Here is a 27,687-nt window from a genome sequence, read left to right on the forward strand (position 1 = left end):
GGAATAACTATGTCATCGAACGTCCGGCATCGACAGACCAGGCACAGGCGGATTCACCCCCAGAAGATATCGGGAGGGTTTCACAATGTCGTAGAGAGAGCAGCGGCAAGATTCAAAATAGAGATTACCACGCAACCTCAGGATTGCTTCCTATATGACTTTATAATTAAAAGCTTTAGAACCGAACTCTTCGGCACTTTGCGCCGAATATGCAACCAATCTCTGCACTGCGGATATGTTCCAACCCCTTGGAAGCAGGCGCTTGTTACCCCGCTCCTGAAAAAGCCCTCCTTGAGCCCTGACTGTCTATCAAACTACCGACCGATCTCCCTCCTGCCATTTCCAGCAAAAATCGCTGAACGATGGGTCAGCTCCTGTCTCTCCACTCACCTGGAGCAGAACAACTTCTTGGATGACCTCCAATTCGGTTTCCGTCCAGCCCACGGCACCGAAACAGCTGTCTTGACAGCCATGGAGGATCTTCGCATGCGTGCAGACAGGGGCCAGCCAGTAGCTTTGATACTGCTGGACTTGTCTGCCGCATTCGATACGGTCAACCACAGGACGCTGTTGGAGAGACTCGGTGACGCAGCTGTGGACGGCACGGCTCTGCTATGGTTTCATTCCTATCTGCAGGACAGGAGACAGGCTGTTTCCCTTCCCCCATTCCAATCCGCATTTGCACCCGTGCCCCAGGGAGTTCCCCAGGGCTCTTCCATCAGTCCCATCCTTTTTAACATGTATCTTAAACCTTTGATCACGTTAATTAAGTTGTTCAGGATAAAAACGATCAACTATGCTGACGACACCCAGCTCATTCTTTCCTGGGAGGGAGAAGACTCCATCCCCTTAACTTCCTTCCACGACTGCCTAAGAGAGACGGCTGGGTGGTTGCACAAGAACTCTTTACAATTTAATTCCTCTAAAACAGAGGTTCTGTTTTGTGCTGGAAACAACATATCTCGCCAGTTCCCGAGCGATTTTTGGCCTCCAGAAACAAGGGTCAAACCACAGCCAGTTACCTCGGTCCGCAACCTGGGAGCCATGCTCAATAACAAGCTGAGTACGGAAACCCAGGTCGCCAAAACAGTGGGAACCTACTCAGCTCTTTTACGTTCCCTGCGTAAAATTATGCCACTCCTCCCTGCACAAGCTCGGGCGTTGATAGTCAGGTGCACTATTCTTAGTCGCCTCGACTATTGTAACGCTTTGTTACTTGAGTCTCCAGTTACGCTGCTAGACCGGCTTCAAAGAATTCAGTCAGCCGCTGCCAAGCTAGCTCTCGGCTGGACGAGGAGATCTTCGGCCACAGCGGCCTTAGCCGAGCTACACTGGCTACCTTTGAAGCAGCGTGTGGCTTTCAAGTCCCTCTGCATTGTCTTTAAGGCTCTGCACGGACTCTGGCCCAGACCTCTGCAAGCTCTGTTCTCGTAGTACACTCCTACCAGAGCCCTGCGATCGTCCTCAGCCTGTCTGGTAAAAGTGCCCAGATACAACAAAGCCAGAACTGGGGGCAGATCATTTAGGGTCGCAGCGGCTAAATTATGGAACAGTCTGTCCATCGACATACGCCAAATCTCACAACTCCTTCCCTTTCGGAAACGGATCAAGACCTGGTTATTCCCCTAATTCTTCCCGCTTGTTACCTGCTCCTGTTTTCCTCAGTTAGAGTATTCTCCAGCGCCAGGAAACCTGCAAGGTATCAGTTGCGCTATACAAATACTTAAAATAAAAAATAAAAAACTTTAAAGAGCCATTCAAGAAGGCGGTTCGGTCAATCCCTATTATTTAATACATCTGGGACCAGGGGGTAAAAATTATGAAAAACCCCTCATCTTTACTACCAGTGCCGACCAGACTGGATAAGAAGTATAGGGCCCCAGACACGGCTCAGGCATCCCTTACAGGCCATACCAAACCGGACTCCGTTATTACCCAAGCTGCGCAACGGAAATCCAACAACCCAGCTGCTGCGCTGACTGCGCCTCCGGATAAGGAAGGCCGTAAACTGGATAACATCGGGAAGAGGTTCTCGTCGATGTCGGCCCTTACTGTCAGAGCGGCAAACTCACTCGCGCTCCTAGGGCATTACAATCGCCAGATGTGGGCGGATGTTGCCCCATATCTAGGCACACTACCAGAGGAGCAGAAAGAAGAGGTAAAGATGATCCTCCTTGAAGGAGAGCGGTCCGCCTCGGAAATTATTGACGTGGCGCTGGATATCGCCTCTACAGGATTTCGTCAGCTGACGGGGGCAGCGGTCCTTAGGCGCCAGGGCTGGCTGAAAGCTACGTATTTCCGGCCGGAAGTACAGGCCAAAGTACTGGACATGCCATTTGACGGAGAGCTGCTCTTTGGGGAACATATTGATAAGATGCTGCAGGGTCTCAAGAAAGATACGGAGACCGCGAAAGCCTTGGGTACCCTCCAGTACAAAAATACTTCCTTTCAGGGCTCCAGAGGTAGAGGCCAGCAGACTAGAGGTGGCTATCAGGGATACAAATCCTCCTTCGGCTCGTCCCAGCAATACAAGCCTCAATACCAACAGAGGCAGCAACAAAGCCAGTCCTCGTTCAATAAGTCTTCCTTTCGTGGAAGAGGAGGAAAGAAAGAGTCCGCCAGAAGGCAATGACTTCTTTTTCCAACAAGCCTCCACTTCATCTCCACATTACGTAGTTGGAGGGAAAATTTCCAACTTCCTCCACAATTGGCAAAAAATAACGACGGATTCTCCAGCTGGTTCGGTTCGGTCATACTCTGGAGTTCGTGAAAACTCCTCCTCCGAACCCCCCACGTCCCATGCAGCACAAGAATCTGCATCTCCTTCAAGCAGAACTCTCACTAATGCTCCAGAAAGGAGCCATAGAAAGAGTTCCCAGAGGTCAGAGGGGGAAAGGATTCTATTCCCGGTTCTTCCTAATACGGAAAAAGGAGAAGAAATGGAGACCTATATTGGATCTAAGGAGCCTCAATGGATATCTCAAAAAACAATTGTTCCGTATGGTATCCATTCAGGAGGTGTTACAGCTACTCAATTCCAAAGATTTCATGGTGTCCTTAGACCTCCAGGACGCCTACTTTCACATACTCATCCACAAAAGTCACCGCCAATACCTAAGGTTTGCAGTGGCGGGCAGACATTACCAATTCAGAGTGTTTCCATTCGGCCTGAAGACGGCGCCACACATTTTTACGAAATGCCTATCTCCAGTGGCAGCATACCTTCGCCAACACCATCACCAGGTATTCCCCTACTTGGACAATTGGCTCATCAAGTCTCCTACTCTAGAAGGCGTGAACAGATCTTCCAAAGCCTGTCTTCAGCTCTTCGAGAGCCTGGGGCTTACGCTCAACCAGGAAAAGTCAGTACTGCAGCCCTCTCAACGCCTCACTTTCCGTGGAGCAACTCTAGACACGCATCAGGAGAAGGCCTTCCCATCACAGGAGCGTCGGGTCAAACTGAGGTCTCTGGCAGCCCACATTCAGGCCAAAAAGACCATCAAGGTGCGACTCTACAAGTCATTGCTAGGAATGATGTCCTCCAATATCCTCCTAATGCCACACTGCCGCCTCCGTATGCGTCCCTTACAGGAGGCGTTATCATCCCAGTGAATCCAGTGTACGGGATCCTTCGACGATCTTGTCAGGATCACTCCGTTCGTGGTGAAGGCCCTGCACTGGTGGCTTCAAACAAAAAACCTGAACCAGGGCCTTCTATTCTTGCTTCCAACCTCCCCACACGTGATTACAACAGATGCATCATTGGAAGGATGGGGTGCGTTCCTGCAGGAACTTCAGATACACGGTCAGTGGTTGCTGGCAGAAAAACAGCTCCACATCAACCTGCTACAGTTGAGGGCAGTATACCTGGCACTTCGAGCATTCCTGCCCCGGATCAGGAACTCCCCAGTGCTTGTGAGGACGGACAACACCACCACAATGCACTATCTAAACAAGCAAGGGGGAACTCGATCCATGACGTTGTCTCAAGAATCGCAGCGAATTTGGAAGTGGCTGCTCCAACACAACATTTCGCTGAAAGCGGAGTATGTCCCAGGAGCAGCCAACACCCTGGCGGACTCGCTAAGCAGGCAACGCTCCATTTGCCACGAGTGGGAGCTCGACCAACATGCTGTCGACGCAGTATTCTCCCGATGGGGCAGACCTCACCTGGATCTATTTGCGAATGAGATCAACGCAAAATGCCAACATTATGCAAGCTGGCTTCCCCAGAAAGGATCTCTCGGGATGCATTTTCGATCGCATGGTGCAACGTCTTTGCTTACGCTTTTCCTCCATTTCCCCTGATCCCAAGGGTCCCCCGGAAACTGAAAGGAGAGAGTTGCATCCTGATCCTGGTAGCCCCAGCGTGGCCGCGCCAACACTGGTTTACAGAACTACACATTCTGTCGCTGGAGCCTCCGATTCCATTCAGGCCTTACCCTCATCTCCTCACTATGAACCAGGGGCAAGTCCAGCATCCAGATCCGACATTTCTTAGATTATCGGCTTGGCTCCTGAGTTCAGAGAGTTCCAGGACTTAGATATTCCTCAGGACTGCAGGGTCGTCTTAGCCCGGGCCCGGGCTGACAGTACCAACAAGACGTATTCCCTTAAGTGGAAGAAGTTCTGTTTGTGGTGTAAGGCTAACAAACTGCACCCGTTCTCGTCATCTCCGGCACAACTTCTGCCTTACCTGCTTCACCTGGCCAACTCGGGATTGGCCCATGCCTCAATCAAAGTCCACCTGGCAGCCATATCTCGGTTCAGGCGCTCTTCGTCTGGTATTTCCCTATGGTCCAATAGACTGGTCAAGCAGTTTCTGAAAGGATTATTCAGGACTTATCCTCCAGTGAGACCTTTACCACCTACATGGAATCTCAATGTTGTCTTGGCTCAGTTGATGAAACACCCCTTTGAGCCAATACATAAAGCAGATCTCAAATACTTTTCATGGAAAACAGCTCTTTTACTGGCTCTCACGCCAGCAAGAAGGGTGAGTGAACTGCAGGCTTTTTCTATTCAAGACCCGTTCCTTCAGTTCAAACAGGACAGAGTCATTCTACAGACTAACCCAAAATTCATACCAAAGGTTCCGTCTGCTTTTCATCTAAACGAACCTATTGTCCTGAGATCTCTCTTCCCGAATCCATCTTCAGCAGCGGAGAGATCTCTACATTCCTTAGACCTGAAAAGATGTCTGAAATTCTACATTCATAGAACGGAACAATTTCGCAAGTCCAACCAATTATTTATTGCCTTCAGCAGGCCCAGGAAGGGCCTACCATTGACAAAGCAGAGCATTTCAAGATGGATCTCTGCGGCCATCGCCTTCTGTCACCAATAGGCGGAACATCCTCTGCCCTCCAAGGTTCGGGCTCATTCCTCTAGAGCGGTTTCCACCTCCATAGCGCTCTTTTCTGGGGTGCCATCGTCGACATTTGCAGAGCGGCGACATGGAAGGCACCACATACGTTCACCAAGCACTACTGCTTGGATTCGGAACTTATGAAGGATGCAGCAGAGGGACAGGCGGTGCTCCGTCATCTATTTCATTAGAGGTGAGCCTTCTTCCTTTCATCCCACCTTTCCTATTACCTGATTGCACATTTCTTATCCTGCTACTGTTTGCAGTTTATTGTGTTGCATTATTGATAAGTTATTATCAAGTGTATTACATGCTATATTATGCGAAATGTGCTGCCTATTGCTTGCTACTCTGATTCAGGCCTGTGAATCTATGAAAGATACCCATAATACTGGATAAGAAATGCGTTACTTACCTGTAACTGCAGTTATCCAGTATTGGTATCTTTCATAGATTCACATGCAACCCAACCGCCTCCCCTGGAAGGGCTCTCCTTGGTTCTCTCAGTAGGTACTACTTAGCACTGTGCTTACGAAAATCTAGGGACTAGGGCTCCTTCCAGGAAGGTTCTAGAGGGTGGTAGTAGTGGATTGGTTCCTGGCCAAAGTTTGGTCCTTTTTACAAAAGGACCTGGATAGGTTACTAATGCGAGGCCTCTGGCCTATTAGTATGTATAAGTCTATATGACATTACTGTTATTATGTACCGGGGACTCCCATCCCAACGACGGGGAATGATTCAGGCATGTGAATCTATGAAAGATACCAATACTGGATAACTACAGTTACAGGTAAGTAACGCATTTCTTTCCCTGAAGCTGCAAAAATCCCCTGGTTTGTACATATAAAGGAAGAATGCAATAGGTTGGGAAAACCAACACTGCGGAGAAACCCAGAGGGAGCATGTTCCCCAATTTCACACATAGAAGTGGTAAAAGCCTACCGACTGAGCAAGTTAGCCGCTGTACAGGGATGTTCGCCCACTGGCCAGTTGACGCTCCAATTGTTGCTCTTGAAAGATGACTATAGAATAGAACCCTTCATGGATGACATCCAGCCATTTTTTGCAAAGAAATTTTATGTCCAGTTTCGGCTGGGGACCTTGCCGCTCCGTTTCCTTACATGTAAATGGTCAAACTCTGCTCAGCGTGAGTCCCCAGTTTGCAATTCGGAGGAAGAGTCGTAGCTTCATGTCTTTTTCTTTTGCCATGGCTATAAACCAGCAAGGAAGCGCTGGCTTCTCCAGATCTGTAGGAACTTAGGATTTGTACCCTGTGCAGAGGCATTTAGAGTTCTTAAGTCTGATACTCGCAAACCCATTGTTTTTACTGTTACACGATTTTTGATTTCAGTGTGGCGAAGGCGCTGGACCTTAATAAAATGGTTAGCCCCAGCAGACCTGTGCCATCCTAAAGTGCTACATGAGGTCGCGGGATGTATTACCATACCTCTTGCTGCAATGTTGAATGGAAAGAGGCATCGATCCTCTAATTATTAAGAAAACCCTCTTTAAACCCCCAACGAAGAGAAGAATTACCGCCCAAACGTGTTACTCTCCATTGTAGCTAAAATTTTAGACTGACATTTAAATATTTCGATCTTGGAATTCATGGATTTTAACGAGATCTTGGATGAGGCCCAGTTTGGGTTTAAGGAAATCCACATTACGGAATCGGCCTTGGTGGTAGCTATGGAGGAAATTCGAGACATAATGGATAAAGGTGGGAAGGCTGAGGTGGTGCTTTTAGATTTGTCCACAGCCTTTGACACTGTTACTTTTTCAGTGTTTAAACATCAGCTGACAAAAGTAAGAATAGGAGGATTAATTTTCAATTTTCTGTTCCTTCCTTCATAATGGAACAGATGATGATCCGGGGGCATTTGTGAGTACAGGAAGTAATACCGCAAGAGCATTCTTTTACAGACTCTTACATGCCTTTTGAATCAGCTCAAAATGTCCAACTCAATATTAGTAAAAGTGCAAAGAGAGCAGAGCCCTTCCTATTCATACTAATTACATATGAATATTCACTGACTATTCCCATGAGGCATAATTCACACAGGCATGTAACTTATGAGTTGCTGTAGGAGATTTCTCTTCTAAATCCTTTACCTTGTGTGTGGTGTCCCACAGGGGTCATCATTATTTCCCACACTATTTAATCTATAAGAGGCTCCTTTAGCTAAATTGATAAGAACTATAGTCTTCTCTACTATAACCTATGCTGAAGATACTTAAATAGTGGTATCCATCACCAACAGCATAGAGGAAGTAACCAAGCGATTTAACAACTGTATGAGAGCCATAGTGAATTTAATGAGCACCTATTGTATTAAGATTCATTCCAATAATACAGAGTTGCTGAACTTTGGTAAAGATGTTTCCTTTTGGGACAACGCATTGTGGCCTCAAGACCTGGACGTTTTGCCTACTCCTGTTCCATCAATGAGAAATCTGGGTATTATTTTTGATTCCGAGCTTATTTTTGTGTAACAGACCAACCAGCGTATGTCATCCTGCTTCTTTGTGTTAACCGCATCGCTGCTGCAGTGATTTTTGCGCTGTGCGGCTTTTTTCATAAAACCGCGTTACATGACGAGCTCAGCTCGTCATCAGCACACGCCACCCGTGACTGATGACGAGCTGAGCTCGTCATCAGCATCGAAGGGGTTAAAAACATTAAAAAGGCTCTTCCTTTCATATCACACAATGTCAGAAAGCATGGGCTTTTACAAAAACTGCAAAGATTACAGATTGCAGCAGCTCGGCTGCTCTATAAATTAAGAAGATGGATTCATTCTCAACCACTTTGGCTGAACTTCACTGCCTCCCTGTTAAGAAAAGGGTAGCCTTTAAGGCTCTTTGCATAGCCCACAAAGCTTGTTATATGACAGTTCCTCAATTGCCTACGAAAAGACTTTCTTGGTATCTATCTAAAAGGGACCTGCGATCTGCAGCCTCAAAGAAAGTAGTAGTACAAATGATTTATAGAGCCTCTTGGGCAGCAGAGGTTTTGTGTACCATACCTTGAAGCTTTGGAATTCTATGTCTGAGATACTGAGAGGATAATCCAATCTGCAGCCGTTTCGGAAACAGTTGAAAACCTGGCTTTTTACTCTCCCATTTTAATTTCTGACTAGGCCCAGTGTAGAGGTTTTGTATCAGATATACAGCGACAAGATGCCTTCAGGCATACGTTGCGCTTTATAAATGTAAAATCAAATCAGTCAACCACCTGATGGATTTCTAGCTGCTGAGGCGCCCAAACCCAGCTACCAACGCTTAGTGGGCCATGAATAGCAGTTCCATCCAGAGGTGGCACAGGGGATCTTGCACCAATTGGGTGAACCTGGGCACGATCCTTTGTCCACTGCCCAGAATGTGCATTCCACCTAGAGTGTGGCCTCAGGGCTCTAATATGCCTTCCTGCTGCTATATTTTTTACCCAGAGGTATGTAAAAGACCAGGAGTGTATGGGCCCAAGTCATCCTAGTGGTACCTGATTGGGCCAGGAGTGTGCGGTACCCAGAACTCCTAGGCATGAGCATCTGTTTATCCGATAAAGCTGCCACTTCAGCAGGGACTTTATCCGCAGCAGCAGGGCAGGGCGCTGCTCCTGGGACTGTGCAATCTGCACCTTCATTCTTGGAGATTGGCAACAGTTGATCTTATTTGACCTTCCTACTGAGGGCGGCATTGTCATTTTGGTAGTGAGGTACCCCTCTACAAAATCAGTGTACGCCAGTTATTGAGACAAATTAATGGTGTGGTGCTGCAGTCGCCAGATTGACCTGCTGCAGGCCAAGTTGTCAATCATTCAATCAATCAATGTACTTATAAAGCGCACTACCTACCCATGAGGGTCTCAAGGCGCTGAGGGGAAAGGTGTGCCGCTACTGGTTGAAGAGCCAGATCTTGAGGAGTCTTCTGAAGGTGAGTAGGTCTTGGGTCTACCGTAGGTGGGTAAGGAGGGTGTTCCAGGTCTTGGCCGCGAGGAAGGAGAAGGATCTTCCGTCGGAGGTAGTTCGTTTGATGCGGAGGACCGCGGCGAGGGCGAGGCTGGCAGAGCGGGCTGGCGGGTGGGGGTGTAGAGGCTGAGTCTGCCGTTGAGGTAGGCTGGTCCGGTGTTATGGAGGGCTTTGTGTGCGTGGGTGAGTAGCTTGAAGGTGATCCTCTTTTCGACGGGGAGCCAGTGTAGGTCTCTCAGGTGAGGGGTGATGTGGCTGTGGCGAAGGACGTTGAGGATGTCGGGTGGAGGCGTTTTAAATGCGTTGCAGTCATCATAGTTGCTTGGCCAGGATGCCTGCGTAGAGTGCGTTGCCGAAGTCCAGTCTGCTGCTGACGAGGGCCTGGGTCTCCGTTCTTCTTGTTTCGGTGGGGATCCACTTGTAGATCCTGCGAAGCATGCGAAGGGTTTGTAGCAGGAGGAGGAGACAGCGTTGACCTGCTTCGACATGGAGAGGGAGGAGTCTAGGATAAATCCCAGGTTGCGTGCGTGCATGGTCGGTGGGTGTCGGTGCTCTTCCCGGCGTGACCGGCCACCAGGAGTCGTCCTAGACTGAGGGGGTGGGTCCGAGGATGAGGACCTCAACCATTCAGCGACGGCCTTCATTCCTTCGTGGAGGTTGGTTTTGGCGGTGATCATTTGGTGAGGGAGAGGATCAGCTGGGTGTTGTCGGCGTAGGAGATGATGTAGAGGTCATGCTGGCGGGCGGCATGTGCGAGGGGGGCCATGTAGACGTTGAACAGCGTCGGGCTGAGGGATGATCCCTGGGTTATGCCGCAGATGATGTCGGTGGCTTCGGAGCGGAAGGGGGGAAGGCGGACGCTCTGGGTTCTGCCGGAGAGGAAGAATGTGGTCCAGTCCAGGGCCTTCTCTTGGATTCCGGCTTCTTGGAGGCGTGTCTTTAGTGTGTGGTGGCAGACCGTGTCGAAGGTGACTGACCGGTCCAGGAGGATGAGAGCTGATATTTCGCTGTTGTCAAGTTGGATCCTGATGTCGTCTGTGGCGGCGATGAGGGCTGTCTCGGTGCTGTGGTTTCTTCGGAATCCGGACTGGGATGGGTCTAGGATGTTGTTGTCTTCGAGGTAGCGGGTCAGTTGCGTGTTGACGACTTTCTTGATGACCTTTGCCGGGAACGGGTGCAGGGAGAAGGTTGGACGTTCTTGAGATCCTTTGGGTCCACCTTGGATTTCTTGAGAAGGGCGTTGATCTCGGCGTGCTTCCAGCTTTTCGGGAATGCGGCTGTCTCGAGGGAGATGTTGATTACTTTTGGTAGTTGGGGTGCGATGGCTGCCTTTGCTTTGTTGAATATGTGGTGTGGGCAGGGGTCTGACGGTGAACCTGAGTGGATGGAGTTCATGATCTTGCTTGTTTTTGTCGTAGTTGACGTGGGTCCAGGAGGTCCGGCGGTTGGTGCGGGTGGAGTTCGCAGGTGGGTGGAGTCTGGCATTAACGGGGCAGTCGAGATGGTGAGGTTGTCGGACATGTCAGCGATCTTGCGATGGAAGCAGGTGGCCAGCGAGTCGCACAGCTCTTTTGAGGGCGGGATCTTGTTCGGGTTGGCTCTGGGGTTGGAGAGTTCCTTCACGATGCTGAAGAGTTCTTTGCTGTCGTGAGCGTTGTTGTTCAGGCGGGTTTTGAAAGACGATCTCTTGGCTGATCTGATGACGTGGTGATGTCTGCGGGTGGCGTCCTTGTGGGCTGCATGGCTGTCCTGTGCTCGTTCGTGGAGCCATTTCTTCTCCAGTTTCCGGCATGTTCTTTTGGAGGTCTGGAGCTCTTCGGTGAACCAGGTGGCTTTCTTGCTGGTGCTGCTGTTGGAGGGTTTCTTGAGCGGGGCGAGGGTGTTGGCGCATTCGTCTATCCATTGTCTGAAGTTGCGGGCGCCGGTGTCTGGATCGGTGGGGTCGGTCGTGGTTTCTAGGCGAGGGTAGTGGCTAGCTGGTCTTCGGTGACTTTGCTCCAGTAGCTGCGGGGCACCTGTTGGGTGCGTTGGTGCGTGGTGGGCTTCTTGTAGGTGAAATGGACTCTGCGGTGGTCGGTCCAGTGGAGTTCGGTGACGTGGTCTAAGGAGACGTGGGTGCTTGTGGAGAAGATGGGGACAAGCGTGTGGCCGGCAGTGTGGGCGGGTGCGGTGATGAGTTGTTTGAGGCCGAGGTTGGCGAGGTTGTCGATCAGGGTGGCAGTGTTGGCGTCATTGTTGTTCTCGAGGTGGAAGTTCAGGTCCCCGAGGAGGATGTAGTCTGTGGAAGCGAGTGCGTAGGTGCTGGCGAGGTCAACGATGGAGTCGCTGAACTGTGGGCGGGGTCCGGGGGGTCTGTAGAGGAGGTTTCCTCTGAGGGTGGTGTTGTGGTCGGTGTGGATCCGGAAGTTCAGGTGTTCGGCGGTGCTGAGGGTGTCGTCTGAGTGTGTGGAGACCTTGAGGGAGGACTTGTGGACGATGGCTATTCCTCCTCCGATTCCGTTGGTGCGGTCTCTGCTGGAGAACTTGTAGCCGTCGGGGATGGCTATGGCTATGGCTATGGCGATGTCGGGTGCCGAGGAGTCGGTCCACCAGGTCTTGGTCAGAAGGGCGACGTCTGGGGGGGAAGTGTCGAGCAGGTCCCAGAGCTCGACAGCGTGCGGAGCGGGTGTTCAGGAGTATGCAGCGGAGATGGTTGGGTTCGTTCTTTGGTGGATTGGCAGTTCTGTCGCAGGTGGAGCTGCAGTTGCGGCAGGTGAAAGGTCCATGGGTGCGTTTCGGGGTGGCCTGGAAGCAGGTGCGGTGTCATCCGGCGATGAGTGCATGGAGAGTGCTGGCGTTGTATCAGAGTCTGGCGTTATGGCGTACGCGGGGTCCAGGGGTTCGGGTACTGGGCGCAGGCCAGGCGCGGATGGGCGCAGACGGGCTTGCCTTTAACGCGCCAGCGGCACGTCCGCTGCGTGTCCCCCATTTAAGGCGGCGAGGGAGGGAGGAGCAGCTGGGAAGCGGGGTGGGGCTGCAGGGGAGCAGCGGTGTGAAAATGCGCAGAGGGTACAGAAGAGAAAGTGGGGGGGAGAGGAGCAGGATGCGAGGGCAAAAGGCAAAAAATAGATACAGACAAGTACAGAACTTACCAAAAAGTACAGATAATCACAATAACAGTGGCAACAATGGGAACTAAAACAGGGTCAAGCAGGCAGTCAGCACGATCAGGGGCACAGCAGGATTGAACTAGCGATCAGCGGCAGCGGGGAGTAAGGCGCTGGCAGACAGGTGGCGCTGTGCGGCAGTAGGGGAGCGACCTGTCATGCAAGCAGGGTCAGGGGTCTAATGTTTTTGTTCTTTGTTTTGTTCCTGGCCTAGCAAGGACTGGATTTGAGTAGTATTAAAGGCTACTTGCTGGCTCTGTCTGCTTTTTGTGCAGGCAGTTGCCAGATCAGCCCTTATGGTTTAAATCAACAGATAAGATTTTTGAAAGGTTTCAGCATTTATTTCTACCAAAGCCCTTTGTGATGACATAGTGGGATTTAAATTTGGTTCCTGTTTTTTTAATGTGTACTCCCTTTTAGGTGATACACAGTTGTCTATGATGTCTCCTGACTTTCTAGATGGTCTTCCTCCCTGCCATATGTCAGCTCGACGTGTGAGCGACCTTCAGGCTCTTTCTATCCATCTATCATATACCATGTTCGTTCCTGTTAAGCTGGTGTTAAGAACCTGAACTTCTTTACTTCCAAAAGTGGTAACACTGTTTCTCCAGTATTGAATCATTTATAGATTCACATGCTTGAATCTTCCCCGTCGTCATGGTGAGAGTCCCACTGTAACAGTAAAATAGCATTACCAAGCTTTAAACTGAATTCCCTTTGAAATTCAATACTATTCAGTAACCAGTTAACATCATTTTAGAGCATACAAACTTCAGCTCATCGGAGCATAGACCCAGCGTATCCATCCTCTGCAGGTTCACCATACCTCAGATTTCTTACTGCACGTTGTGTGTTAGGGAGACTCTCTGAGCTCTGCTCAGTCAGTGTTTCTACTTTACCCTTTTGGCCTTCCAGCTAGCAGTTCTTTTTCTACAACTGTATTTTGCTGAGGTACATTTTAGAAGTGAGTGTACCTTTTCTGCTTTCTTCAGAATACACAAGTCTAAAAAAGGGTTGTTTAGGCACTGCAAGACTTGTGGAAAGTCCAGGCTTTACTCTGAGGATCCACATAAGGAATGCCTATATTGTCTGTATTCGGATCATAAGTCCAGAGACTGTAAGTACTGTTGTACTCTTTCTTCAAAAACCCTCAAAGACCATGAGGGAAGACTGCTCCTCTGGCTACAAACGAGGAAGTCTGTGAAGGCATCACACTCTGAGAGTGAGGAGAAGCCTCAATCCTCCTCCAAGAAGAGAAAGGAAGAAGATTCTTCTTCTGCACTAAAAGATGTGAAAAAATCCAGATCTCAGAGTAAGGAAAGATCTGTAGAGAAGAGGGCTAAAAAGAGAACAGCCTGACCCTTCTCATGCGTAGCAAAGTTCTGGCTCTTCGCCTCTATCTGTGCCGCATACTACTTTCAAAGATGCTTCTTCATGGAAAATCTGCTTGTCGACGGCCTCATCGATGAGACACTCTCCGTCTCCACCTGATCAGGTACACCGTTGATGGACTCGTCAACGACTTCTATGACGTAGACGGTCAGGACGATGATGGCCGTAGCGTAATCGAAGATGGAAGTGGTGATGTCCTCGTCGGCGGCAGCTGTACGGCCATCTCAGTCGACGATTGCTTCTCAGTCGACCGGTCCGCTCAGCGCTGCACCGTCGACGAGCACTTCCACCTTGACGATGCAGTGAGTTATACCATCGACAGTAGCATCTACGATCCAGTCGACAGGCCCTTCGACGGCCCCGTCGATGAAGGGAAAAGACATGACTGTTCCAAAGGTGATCCCTTCTCTTTTGCAAGACTTTTCTAAGATCTCTCCATTTCCTCCTACTTCCCTCTTGGACTTCCAGGAATCAGCGGATGAGGGTCCTTATGGCCCGGCATATAGCCCCTCACAACTCAGGGTCAAGTGCCAGGAATCTGAGGACGAGGAAGTACTGGATGACGCTACTACATATCTAGGGGGCGAATATTTCTTCACTGACACAAGACCTCCCAGCGGGCAATGCTTAAACACTTTCCAGTTGCATTATCCATATGAGGAAAAGGAGAATGAACATCAGCAGGAGCCCTCGTTCAACATTCCTATTTCATTGGTCACTGACTTCCGTTTGATGCTCAGTGATTATTACAAACATTTTCCTGAGGCTAATGCTAGCCAGCAGCCACCTCCTACACAGGAGGTACCTGCCGTCATTCCAGATCCACAGGCCACGCTGCGAGACACAAAGATCTAGTGCTTTTGGAAATTCCTGCACAGGCGCTTGACAGTGGTGACCAGCAGCTAGAAGAGGGAGAGCTGCAGTTGGATCCGGATGACCGGGACAAATTGAATGACTATGTGACGCACACACCACCTTCTCCACAGGCGGATATCAGCGGTTTTCATGATCTTTCAGAGCGGGCATCAAATCGGTTTGATCTCCCTATACCCGTCAAGCAGATTGTATGATTTTAAGGCTGCTACACAGCGCTCCACCAGAGCCGTCAACATAGTGGATTACCTGTGGCAGGAGTCCTGAAGTTAATGATTACCGTAGCCTCCGTTCCTGCTGCTTTCCCGAAATTGGACAAAAAATACAGGGCACCTGAGGATTCTCCTCCGGCCATATTGGCCAATCACAGTCTGTCCCTGTTATTATGCAGGCCGTCCAAAGAAGATTCAAAAATCCTTCATCGCCATGTGCTGCCCACCGGATAAGGAAGGGCACAGGTTGGATAACATTGGTAAGAGATTCTCTGCGCTGGCAGCAACAGCCATCAGGGCCTCCACCATGGCCATCCTCTGGAGGTTTGACCGGCAAATGTGCTCCGACATCTCCCCCATGCTGAAATATCTTCCCAAGGATAAGATAAAGAAGGCAAAGGACATGCTGTTAGAAGGAGAGAGAGAGCCTCTTCAGAGAGCATTGATGGGGCTCTGGACATTTCATCAACTGCCTTTAGGCAAATGACGGGAGCAGAGGTATTGAGGAGGCAGGGATGGCTTAGAGCAACAACATTGCGCCCTGAGGTTCAGGCTGCGGTGCTGGATATATGCTGTTTGACGGCGAATATCTCTTCGTCAAGCACATAGCTGAGGCGCTGCAGTTGATAAAACGGGACACAGACACGGCCAACTCCCTAACTACTTTACAGCAAAAGAGATCTCCTTCTTCCCGGGGAAAAGGGAGAGGTCAGTTTCTTTCTCCGCCTCAGCTCCAGCAGCGTTTTCAACCCTACTACCAGAACGGTTTTGGCCGCAATATTCTGCCTAGTCTTTTCTCCAGGACGCGGATGCCCCTTATCTGGAGGAAAATCTCCTGAAACCAACAGGAGACAATGAGGATTCACAGGCACCCATCAACTCAGTCCCACTTCAATTGGCCCAAACTTGCTCCATATTCCCTCACAGCGACACTCTGGAATTTCTTCAACAGCCTCCAAATTTCCCTCCACAAAAGACTGCACATCATCATCTTGCAGTTCTCAAAATAGAAATCAGTTTGCTCTTCTCCAAACAAGAAATCGAGGAGGTGCCACGCAGTCAACACAACCTAGATTTCTACACTAATTTATTTTTAATCAAGAAAAAGAGGAAAATGGAGGCAAATTATGGACCTCAGGTTGTTGAACAACTTCATCAAAAGTCAACCTTTCAGGATGTTGTTGCTTCAGGAGATTCTACTACTCATGGATATGGGAGATTATATGACCTTCCTGGATCTTCTGGATGCATACTTGAATATTCCCATACAGCCGAAGCATCATCACTTTCTCAGGTTAGAGGTGGCAGGGTGCCATTACCAATTCAAGGTGCTACCTTTCAGACTAAAGTCAGCGTCCAGAGTTTTTACCAAGTGCTTGGCACCAGTGGTGGCTTTTCTCTGGCTATCCGGTCACCAGGTATTTCCCTACCTGGACGATTGGTTGGTCAAGGCCCCATCCTTCCAGGGCACCAGGAAATCTACAAAAGCCTATCTTCGACTTTTTCGCTCCCTGGGCCTCAATCTCAACAGGGAAAAGTCCTCTCTCATCCCTTCCAGGTCGTTGGTGTTCCTGGGAGCGATCTTGGATACCAATCGCTCAAAGGCTTTTCCCACAGAAGAAAGGATTTCGCGTCTACAAAGGATGGCACAGTCCCTCTCCTCAAAAAGTGCATTTCTGTACGGACTTACAAGTCAATGCTGGCAATGATGTCATCCAGCATCCCGTTAATCCCACACTGATGTTTATGGATGATACCTCCCCAGGAGCAACGCGAAACTCTGTGGATTCAATCTTGAGGATCCTACGACAACATAGTTTCGGTCACACTAGAGATGACCGTGGAAATTCCCTGGTGGGCGATCAGGAACAATCTATCTCAAGACCTGTGCTTCCTCCCAGCGATACCGGATATGGTGATGACATCATACGCTTCCATGGAAGGATGGGGAGCTCGCCTTCAGGAATTACAGGTCATGGGGAAGTAGTCAGACCAAGAAGCATTGTGTCACGTAAATCTGTTGAAAATAATGCAGTATTTCTGGGCCTCCAATTTTTTCTGCCGAGGATCAGGGGATCGTCGATACTCGTTTGCACGGACAACATCTCCACCATGTTCTACCTACAGAAGCAAGTGGGGACGAGGTCTCATGCCCTGTCAATCCTAGCACAGCAGATTTGGGAATAACTAATAGCCCACAACATATCAATGCAAGTACAACACGTACCAGGAATCCAAATCGAACGGGCCGATTCACTCAGCAGGGACACCAAGCAATGTCACGAGTGGGAGCTAAACGTGACTCAGCTACGGAAAGTGTTTCAGTGTTGGGAGTTATTAACCATAGATCTATTGGCTACATCACTCAAAAAAAATGCGAGTTTTGAGCCAGCAAATTTCCTCAACCAAGCTCTCTGGGGAACGCCTTTCACTTTTCCGGGAAAGGAACATTTGCTTATGCGTTCCCTTTGTTCCCGCTCATGACGAAATATCTGCAGAAAATCAAGTGTGAGCCCTGCCACAATATTCTCATTGCCCTGGCGTGGGCAAGGCAGCATTGGTACACCGAGCTGTATCCTCTATTAGAGTCTTCGCCAATCCGTTTCCAACCAATGAAGAATCTACTTTCCATGAACCAAGGTCAAGTGGTTCATCCACAGTCACACGCTTCAATTATGAGCTTAGCTCCTCACCACACGGAATTTGGAGAGTTAGTGTTCTCTGATGATTTCCAATACATACTTCATAAAGCACGAGCTCCTTCCACGCTCAAGTGCTACTCACTAAATGGAAGCGGTTCTGTTGATGGTTTGTCGAGCACTCTTGTTATCCTCTCTCTTTGCCTCCACAGGACATTTTACCATATCTTTTGTATCTTGCCAAACCTGTCCTTTCCCATTCATCAAATAGAGTGCACCTGGCAGCAATTTCTAGATACAGGAGACGTTCTGGCCATTTCTCTTTGTGGTCCAACGGGCTGGTGGAGGAGTTTGTGAAGGGTCTCTTCAGGGTCTCCCCACCGATAAGGCCTCCTCCAGTCCTCTGGCAGCTGAACATTGTCTTGTCACAAATGATAAGGTCTCCCTTTGAGCCGATTCACGAATGCGATTTGAAATATCTTTCATGACAGGCGGCTTTTCTTTTGGCTATCATGTTTGCTAGACGCATTAGTGAGATTCAAGCCTTCACTGGAACGGAGCCTTACCTGCAGTTTCATCAGGACTGAGTGGTACCCCGCACCAATCCTCCTTTCATTCCCAAGGTGCCTTTCACTTTCCATCTCAATGAGCCGGTGGTTCTGCCTTCCTTTTTTCTCTCTCCATCTACGCCGGCAGAGAGCCCTCCCTTCTCAGGACATTAAGCTTTGCTTATAATGTTACTTGCAAAGGACAAAAGTTTTCCGCAAATCAACCCAGCTGCTCATTGCCTTCTCTGCCCCTTAGAAAGGGTAAGGCCTTGACATGAGCATCTATTGCATGCTAGGTCTCCTCGGCTATAATCTTCTGTCATGAGAAAGCGGAACGCTGGCTTACGGCTAAAGTCACCGCTCATTCCACCAGGAAGATAGCAGCGACTTTCCCCCTGTTTGCCGGAGTGTCTTTGCCCGACCTCTGCAGGGCATCATTATGGGCAAACGTCCATACCTTCATGAGGCACTATTGCCTGGTTACAAGGTGGAAGACGGATAGTGCAGTTGGACAAGCAGCCTGGCGACGACGATTCTCATAAGGGAGGCCTTTTCTCATTCAAGTTCTATTCCTTTTCCAATGATACTGTTTGGTGATTGTCTCTGTTTTCTTTTTCTATATTTGCATTGTCTGCTTTTGATTATTATTTTCTGTTTTGGGTCACATGGTGGGATGGTTCACCTGTTTTCCTGCCTCCTTTGTTGCTTAAAACTGCTTACTATTCTGATTCAAGCATGTTAATTTATAAATGATACAAACCTGTACACTGTTGTTCTCCAGTATTGAAATCTTTTATAGATTCACATGCAGCCCACCTTCCTCACTTTCAGGTTCACCAATCCATACCTCTATTATTCTTCTAACGGGAATCATGCTCGAAATCTGAGGTATGGTGGCCCTGCAGGGGATGGATACTCTGGGTCTATGCTCTGATTAGCTGACGTTTAGATTTTCTAAAATGATTTTAACTTGTTACTGAATACTATTAAATTTCAAGCAGAATTAGGTTTAAAGCTTAGTACTGCTATTTTACTGTTACCATGGGACTCCCACCATGACGACGGGGAAGATTCAAGCATGTGAATCTATAAAAGATATCAATACTGGAGCACCACAGTGTACAGGTAAGTAACTTGTTTTTTCACATTGGGCAACAATCACATTGGCCAGCATTCATTATTTGCTCCAATCCATACCTTCAAAGAGGAAGAGAAATTCCATTGAGAAACTCCATTGTTTATGCCCCAAGAGAGCCCTGAGTTTTTACATACATTGCACCATAGAACATTGGGTAGATGATCAGCTCTTTATGGGGTTTTCCATAGTAAGGAAGGTCAAGATAGTGCAAAAATAGACCATCTCCCTATGGATTGTTGTCTGTATTAAGATTTGCTAGAGATTGCTAAGAATGAGCCTCTACAGGGCTCAGAGGTTCCTTCTTCAAGAGCTGGGACTGCCACTGTTGCGCTGGTACAGAGTGACTGTCCAGATTTTTGTCAGGCAGCTACATGGGCGCAGGGACAAAAAATCACAAAGCACTACTGCAACAAAAGCCAGGACAATCAATAGGGACATTTTGCCTGCTTGTTCTTGTAGGACAATTTCTTATTAGCCAGTTAACAGACTCACTACCTGGGGATGTCTTTCTATGGTATTCTATTCACAATGTGAGGAATATGCAGTTAGAAGTATCCATCAGAAGAACAAATTGCTCCAGTATGGAAAGTTTCATAGATTCACATGCTTGAATCATTCCCCGTTGTCGAGATGGGAGTTCCAGAGTACACTAAAAATAGCTATGCAATGTTAAACATAGACCAGAAAGGCCCTATGGCCTTTAGTTTTGTAACATATCATAGTCTTTTTGAAAAAAGAGAACAAAGTTAGGTTTCAAGCAATCCGGTTGCCCTGCCCTCTAGAACATCCCTGTGAGGAGCTCCATTCCCTCAGATTTTCTACTGCACGTCATGTTAGGTAGTCTCCCCTGAGCTCTATTACTTATCCGTGTTCTGCACTTTTTGTAAGGATTCAAAACCTGTTATTGCTTCAAGAAATCTACAGATTACACTTTGACATCGACTTGGTTCTGTATTTTAACTCTTTTACTCTGGCTTTGTCATGTCAAAAGCAGAAAAGAAGAACCTTTTCGGGCCTGTGGTACCTGTGCTAAGATCACCATCATCAGGACTGTATTTATTGCCTTTATCCAAATCATAAGGACAAGGATTGTAAGATATGTCGTACCTTTTCTACCAAGACTTTGAAAGATTGTGAGGGGCAGCTGCTGATACGGCTACAAAAGTTAAAAACAAGGAACGAGCCAGTCTCTAATGATGATGGTGAGGATTCTTCATCATCCTCCAAGTGGTCACATAAAAGAGAGAGTTCATCCCATTGTCACTCCTCTCTAGAACAGCCTAAGAAAGCCTAAAAAAAGACCACTCAAAGGTCTTACAGGGGTGGTGTCCTTCAAAATCTCCCCAGGAAAGGCGACAGGAGAACAAAGGACCTCTGCCTCCTCAGAAAGATCTGAGAAAGCTAAGTCTGAGCCACCTACAAGACCTCCTCAGGTCCACCTTGCTTGACAAGTATCTGCCCCTCCCAACGAGAGTATCATCTGCATCAAAGATATGGAGATGCAGACGGCTACAACTACTACTGTCAATAAGCCATGTACGAGCTTGGCTGCCTCGTCGACGATGACCCTAGTCTCCAGACTGTTAACGCTGAAAATTACCATTACTTCGTCATTGGTGATGACATCTCCGTGGACAATGATGTTGTTGATGCCCCCCATCTTGTAGGCAGAATTCTCCTTCGCTTCGTTGACTCTTAAACCCTCGTCGACGTCCTCGTTGACGACACAATCAATGAGAGAAAAAAGAGGAGAAAGTGAAAACATGAAAAAATACAGCATTTGACCCCTCAGCATAGTTCTTCTTGCAAGATCACTGCATTGCTCTCAGACCATCTACTGGAAGATGAGGACTCGAATGACGACAGGCCCTTTGGGATTGCATGTCGTCCATCCGAACTCCATGTCAAGTGCCAGGAAGATGATTACGAGGAAGTTCAATAAGATGGACAGGCCTTTTACGCTTCTCACGAGTAATACTAGTAGTAGATGGTATGCCTGCCTTCCTCATTGGTTACTGACTTGCACTGTAGACTACAGATGGCATTTTCCTACAACTTATATGGTCACAGCACCTTTCTCTCCACCTGCAAAATCTCCACTTGTGCAGCCTTCAACTCGAAAGCAAAGGCCATTAATGCGTCCTACATCAGTAAGACACATTCCACAAGCGGCTCTTCTCCAAGACCCTGCAACATCCGATGATAATAGAGAGGAAGATGAGCTTCACAACGCCCATACAGAATGGAATGATTAGATATGATATGATACCTACACCGTCATCCCCTTCACCAACTCCAGTAGAATCTCCACCTGAGGACAGTGGGGGTTTTCACAACTTGCTCGAGAGGGCGGCAAAGAAATTCAACCTGCCCATGTCCACTAAGCAGACGGACTGCTTTCTATAGGATTGTAAGGAGCCGTTTAGAAGGAGTGTGCAAGCTGTGCCTTTTGTGAGCTACATTTGGGAAGAGGGCTTAAAAGTCATGAAGACTCCAGCCACAGTAATTGCAGTCCTTCCCCTCCTATACAAAAATATAAAGCTACAGAGCTCCTGCATGTTTGACTGGCCACCCGAAGCCTGATTCAGTCATTACACCATCATCTCAGCACAGATCTAAAAACCCATTGGTGCCAATCTCTGCGTCTCCTGACAAGGAAGGTAGGAAAATGGATTTCATCCATGTCTGCGTGCACAGTTAGGTCAGAAAATTCCTTTGCTGTGATTGGCTGTTATGATCGCCAAACGTGGCCCGATATCGCCCCATGTGTGGACCAGTTTCTGGAGGACATTAAAGCGGATGCCAAGAAGGTTCTACTGGAGGGGGGGGAACGCACATCATCTAAGGTGACTATGCCATGGATATTGCCACCACTGCATTTAGACAACTTTTGGGTGCTGCAGTGCTACGGAAACAGGGCTGGTACAAAGCTACCTTGTTTAGGCCAGAGGTTCAGAGCAAAATACTATATCTCCCTTTCGATGGGGAAACTCTTTTCGGCAATACAAGCAATTAAGAAAGCCAAGACGCTGCAATATAGACAATTGCCCTGTCGGGGTGCTCGAGGAAGGGGCCTTCCCTTCTACAGAGATGGTTAGCAGTACTGTTACCCCTCATACAACCTCACAGCAATTTCGTCCCTAGTACTCTCAGCTTCAACCACCACAAGCGGCCTACAATAGACCTACACCAATAGATAGGGTGGGTTGCTAAGGAACACAAGTCGTCGCCAATGACCGCTTACAGGCTCCGGCTATTCCTCCTTTATCAGCCAGGCTAGGAGGAAAAATATCCAGCTATCTCCATCATTGGCAGGACATTACTGCAGACCAATGGGTACTGAACCTAATTCAATTTTGTCATACTCTGTAATTTATTCAAATTACACCGCCCACCCCACCTCAACCCTCCATTCCAAAACACTACACCTTCTGAAGTTGGAGTAGATCCCAATGCTCAAGAAAGAGGCAATTTTTGGTTTGCAAAAGCTCAAAGAATGGCGGCCAATCCTAGACTTAAGTAATCTCAACACCTAGCTCAAAAAACAGTCCTCAGGATGGTAACATTGCAGGCCATTCTTTTACTCCTGAATCAAGGGGATTATTTGACAACCCTCGAACTTCAGGATGCTTATTTTCACATCCCCATCCATCACACAGAAAGTTCCTATGATTCACAATAGCCAGAAGCCATTACCCTCCCTTTGGCTCGAACTGTGCCCCCCCCCCCCCCCCCCTCCCACCCTCGAATATTCAAAAACTGCTTTGCACTGGCGGCAGCTTTCTTGAGAAAATAAAAACACCAAGTATTCCCGTGTTTGGATGATTGGTTAGTAAATGCACTGTCCAGTTGTGAAGCACTGCCATCAATGGCTGCCTGTACAACCCTTTTCAGTGAACTGGGCCTTAAACTGAACCCAAGGAAGTCAGTCTTACACCCATTAAGAAATATCAAATTTGTAGGAGCAATGCTAGAAACTACACTTACCAAGGCATACCCTACAGTAGAGAGGCAATTGAAACTGAAGTCCTTAGCACAATTGATACGAAGAAGAGGTTATTTTTTGGTTCACCTTTAAAAATCCCTATTGGTGATGATGTCATCATGCATTTCCCTGGTTCCATTCTTCCTCCTAAGAATGCGATGGCTCCTGGAGGAATAAGACGAGCAATGGCTTTAGGCAACTGGATCTTTCGATGTCTTCTCAACGTCACTCCAGTCATGGTCACTGCTTTATGGTGGACGAAACATGCAAATCAGTCAGCATGTCTTTCCTGAGTTTACCTTCTCCACTGATCATAACTACTGTGCCTCCCTAGAAGGATGGGGAGCGTACCTTCAAGACCTACAGATCAATGGCAGGTGGCAAAAGCCTCATCTGCACCTTCGTATCAACATGCTAGAACTCAAGGCAGTGCATCTCTTGCAGACTTTCCTTCCAAGGATACAGAACTCTGAGGTTCTCATCCGAACGGACAATACAACCACGATGCGCTACATCAACAAACAGGGTGGTACAAGGACGCTCCTACTTTCCCAAGAGGCACAAGACATCTGGAAGTGGTCTATCCACCGCGTAATGTATCTGTGTGCGGAACATGTCTCCGGAAACAGAACACAACAACGGACACACTCAGTAGACTGAGATCATCTTTCCACAAATGGGAACTGGATCAGCAAGCTATCAGCATAGTCTTTCTCCGGTGGGGCAAACCAAACGCCGACCTTTTTGCAACCCCACGGAGCAAGAAATGCCAGGTCTTCGCAAGTTGGCATGGTCTGACATCTTTTATTACGCCTTTCCTCTTAATCCTCTCCTCCCGAGATTCCTCATGAAGGTGAAGGCAGATACATGCAGGATGATCGTAATGGTCCCAATCTGGCATGCCAGCTTTGGTTCATGGAGTTTCTTCTCCTCTTGGAGAAACCTCATATCCAGTTCAAGCTGATTACAGTTCCCAAACAATGCCTCAAGGTCAGATGTTGCACCCGGATCCCAAATCATGTCACTTATCGGCCTAGATCCTGAGCACCATGAGTTTGCCCATCTGAACATCTCTCCAACTTCATGGAAATACTGTGCAGAGCCCATGCAGAGAGTACTAATAAAACCTATTGCCTTAAGTGAAGGCATTTCTTCCTACGGTGCCAGCAAGCTAATGTGCACCAATTCTCCTCACCTGTAGAGCTTCTCCCTTATCTTCTGCAATTAGCAAGATCAGGATTGGCTTATGCATCCATGAAGGTCGACTTGGCAGCCATCTCCCACTTCAGGAGATCACCCACCTCACCCTCTTTATGGTCTGCTAGAATATTTAAACAATTCCTCAAGGTATTATTTAGAGTTTTTCCACCAGTAAGTCCTCCTCCGCTCTGGCAGTTGAAAATTGTTGTCTCGCAGCTTATGAAGCACCTATTTGAGCCCAATCCCAGAGTGGATATAAAATTAATCTCCTAGAATGTTGCTCTCCTCGTAGCTTTAATATCTGTCAGACGAGTTAGTGAAATTGAAACCATCACCATTCAAGAATTTTTCAATTTCGGGACGATAGAGTGGTTCTTCGCACAAACCCAAAGTTCATTCCTAAAGTCCCTTCGGACTTTCTTATTAATGAGCCTCTTATCCTACGAAATCTTTTTCCAGCTCTTACAACACCAGCTGAAAGAGAACTCCATTCTTTAGACATCAAGATGTGCTTAAAATTCTAACTAGACAAAACCAAAAGTTGCAAGTCGAATAAACTATTGTGGCATACAGCGCTCCACGGAAACGTTATCTTATTTCTATGCAAAGCATTGCTAAGTGGCTATCCAGCGCAATTCACTACTGTCACCAAGCTGCAGGCAAACCGTTGCAGGCATCAGTACAAGCCATTCATACATTTTGTCTTCAATAATCACAAAACCAATATTACCGCTTATCTTAATTATAGCATTATTTGATCGCTCAATAATTGGCAATTTAATTTCACATCAATGCATTATTATGCGCGCGTGCTGAGCAAATGACTGCTTCAATGCATGGCATTCAAAATCGCGCTGGATGTTATGCGCCTGATAAGTATGAATTTAATGAGCAACACCAAACCCACAAATGTAATTTTGTTTGCATTGCATAAAAACTACGAGTCTTTCTTTACTGTCTGCCAGGTTGTAGTTCGGAATCACATGATTGACTGGGTGTGCACTGTTAAAATGGCGACTGTAATGTATTGAAGCATCGGTGAGCAAGCCTGCTGGTCAGGCGAAACGCGTCCGAGGGCGACATGAAATAAACATTTTATGGTCAGCACATGGTCTCGTCACTTGTAGTCTTTCTACTCGAGAGGTGGAGTGTTGTCAGGACCCGACTTCAGAGGTCCTTTTTGCCAACGAGACGCCCGCTGATCTGGAAGGCGGCAGTTTCCTTCTGAAGTAACGAGAAGTAGAAGTAGATATATATATATATATATATATGTGTGTGTTTATGTTTATATATCTCCAAGTACATATTTGACATGTCTATTTAAAAATGTGCTCCATAACTGCTAAGTAATCTGATTAAAGCATGTGAATCTATGGAAATTCCAATACTGGAGAGTTAGACCTGGCACCACTGGCATGGATCTCCCTTCCATTTTTTCACTGTTGCCTCCTATGTTTTGCTATGTTTTTGCTGGTCTAGATACTTTGGAGAATTTGCCACTGCTATTCGGTGTCAAAGTACAAGTGCTCCCTATTGTAAATTGTTGTCATGGATTAGTGACTCCTTGATTGGCTGTTTGATTCACTTGTCAGATCCTAGTACAGTGCACCATGTGTGCCCAGGGCCTGTCAATCAAATGATACTGGTGGACTTGCAGCACTGGTTGTGTCACCCTCAGAAGCAGCTTGTAAAGTGTGGCTCAGGCCTGTCATTGCAGAGCCTATGTGCAGCCTGGGGCTGCCATGTCGACTTGGCAAGTGCCCCCACTTGCCAGTCCCTAAACTTACCTTCCCTTTTCTACATGTTAGTTACCCCCAAGGTACCCCCATGGGCAAGATGCATTGTATGTAAAAGGTAGGACATGCTCTGATGTGTGTGGCATGTCCTGATAGTGAATTACAGCCAATTTCATTTTTCACTATTTCAGGGCTACCTGTTCCCATAGGCCAGAATGGGCAGTTTGATTATAACAGTTTATAATCCTGACTGACTCCGGTAATTAGGTAGAAATTAGGTAGAAATTCGAGTTTAGTATGCCTGAACTCAGAATGTTAAAATACATCTTTTAGTGAATGTGGCATTCTGTGTTTGAAAATACCACCTTTAGAAAGGAGGTATTTTCTTGCCTAACCATCCAACATGCCACTGCTAGGTTTGTGTATTCCATGTCTGGTTTGTGAGTGACAGGGGGCTGGAGAGGGTCTTGGCTCCAGCAGTCTGATGGGTCAGGGCTGGGCTGAATAGGACATCTATTGAATAGAGAGTGGGGACAGAGACTTCCTTTCACTGAACTAAGCCCTCATAGAATAGAGAGTAGGGGGACAAGATTTAGTTTCACCTACCTTGGCCAGGTCTGCCTTCAACAATGCTGTCTCCACCTCCTGCCAGGAAACTGCACAGAACTGGTTTTTGCTGGGCACAGGCACCCTCTGCCTTCAGAAGACAAAGGATTTACTGTTATAAATATTGGGGCCCAGAACTTTAGATCACTTCTGGGAATCAAGACAAACCTTTGCCTAGGAGAAGAGCCAAGGAAGCTGAAGGAGGAGACTGCCCCTTTGCCGTTTACTGTTTGGGTTGGCCTGCAGTGGTTACTTTATTGCCAAAGAAAGGAGAAAAGGAACTTTGTGTGTACTTTTACAATCTTGAAGAATAATCTCCTAGGGCTTCAAGTGTGCTTGCCTCCTGCCTGAAGTCTCAGGGATACAAGACTTCACCACCAGCTCCCCTAAATTCCTTTGCTGGGAATTCTGCCTGCAGAGAGGTGCCTACTGTTGTTTGGGCCCTCTGAGAAGACTACGTGTCGCTGGGAGCTGGAAGTGCGACGCAACGAGGAGAAGCGTGTCGCCGCCGCAGCTGTTGCTGTCGCATTGCTGAGGAAGCGTTTCGCCGCTGCAGCTGTTCATCGTCGCATTACCAGAGAAGCGTGTTGCTGCTGCAGAGGTCGCCATCGCATCACCGGAGTAGTGTGTCGCAGGGCCTGTCGCGGCTCAAAAATTACTGAGTTCGCCGCACGGCTGTCGGGCGTGCACGCATCACATCCAACGTTATCGCATCAAGATGCCATTTTGTCGCATCGCACCGGAACGTCACATTGCATCGTGGCGCCATCTCGTCGCATCGTCACTGGGCTGCAATAAGAGACAACCCTTCAACTCTCCACACAATAAGGAAGCGAGCCTCAACTCCCCTGCGCAGCAGTAAGGAACCGGCACATC

General features: G+C 47.9%; 1 protein-coding gene across 2 annotated transcripts in view; it reads left to right on the forward strand.

The window, feature by feature from the left end:
- Nucleotides 1-27,687, forward strand: part of SMTN (smoothelin) — a 1,042,724-nt gene that overhangs the window by 437,998 nt on the left and 577,039 nt on the right. The window lies entirely within an intron of this gene.

The sequence above is a fragment of the Lissotriton vulgaris genome, chromosome 11, assembly GCF_964263255.1.
Source record: "Lissotriton vulgaris chromosome 11, aLisVul1.2, whole genome shotgun sequence".
NCBI lineage: Eukaryota > Metazoa > Chordata > Amphibia > Caudata > Salamandridae > Lissotriton > Lissotriton vulgaris.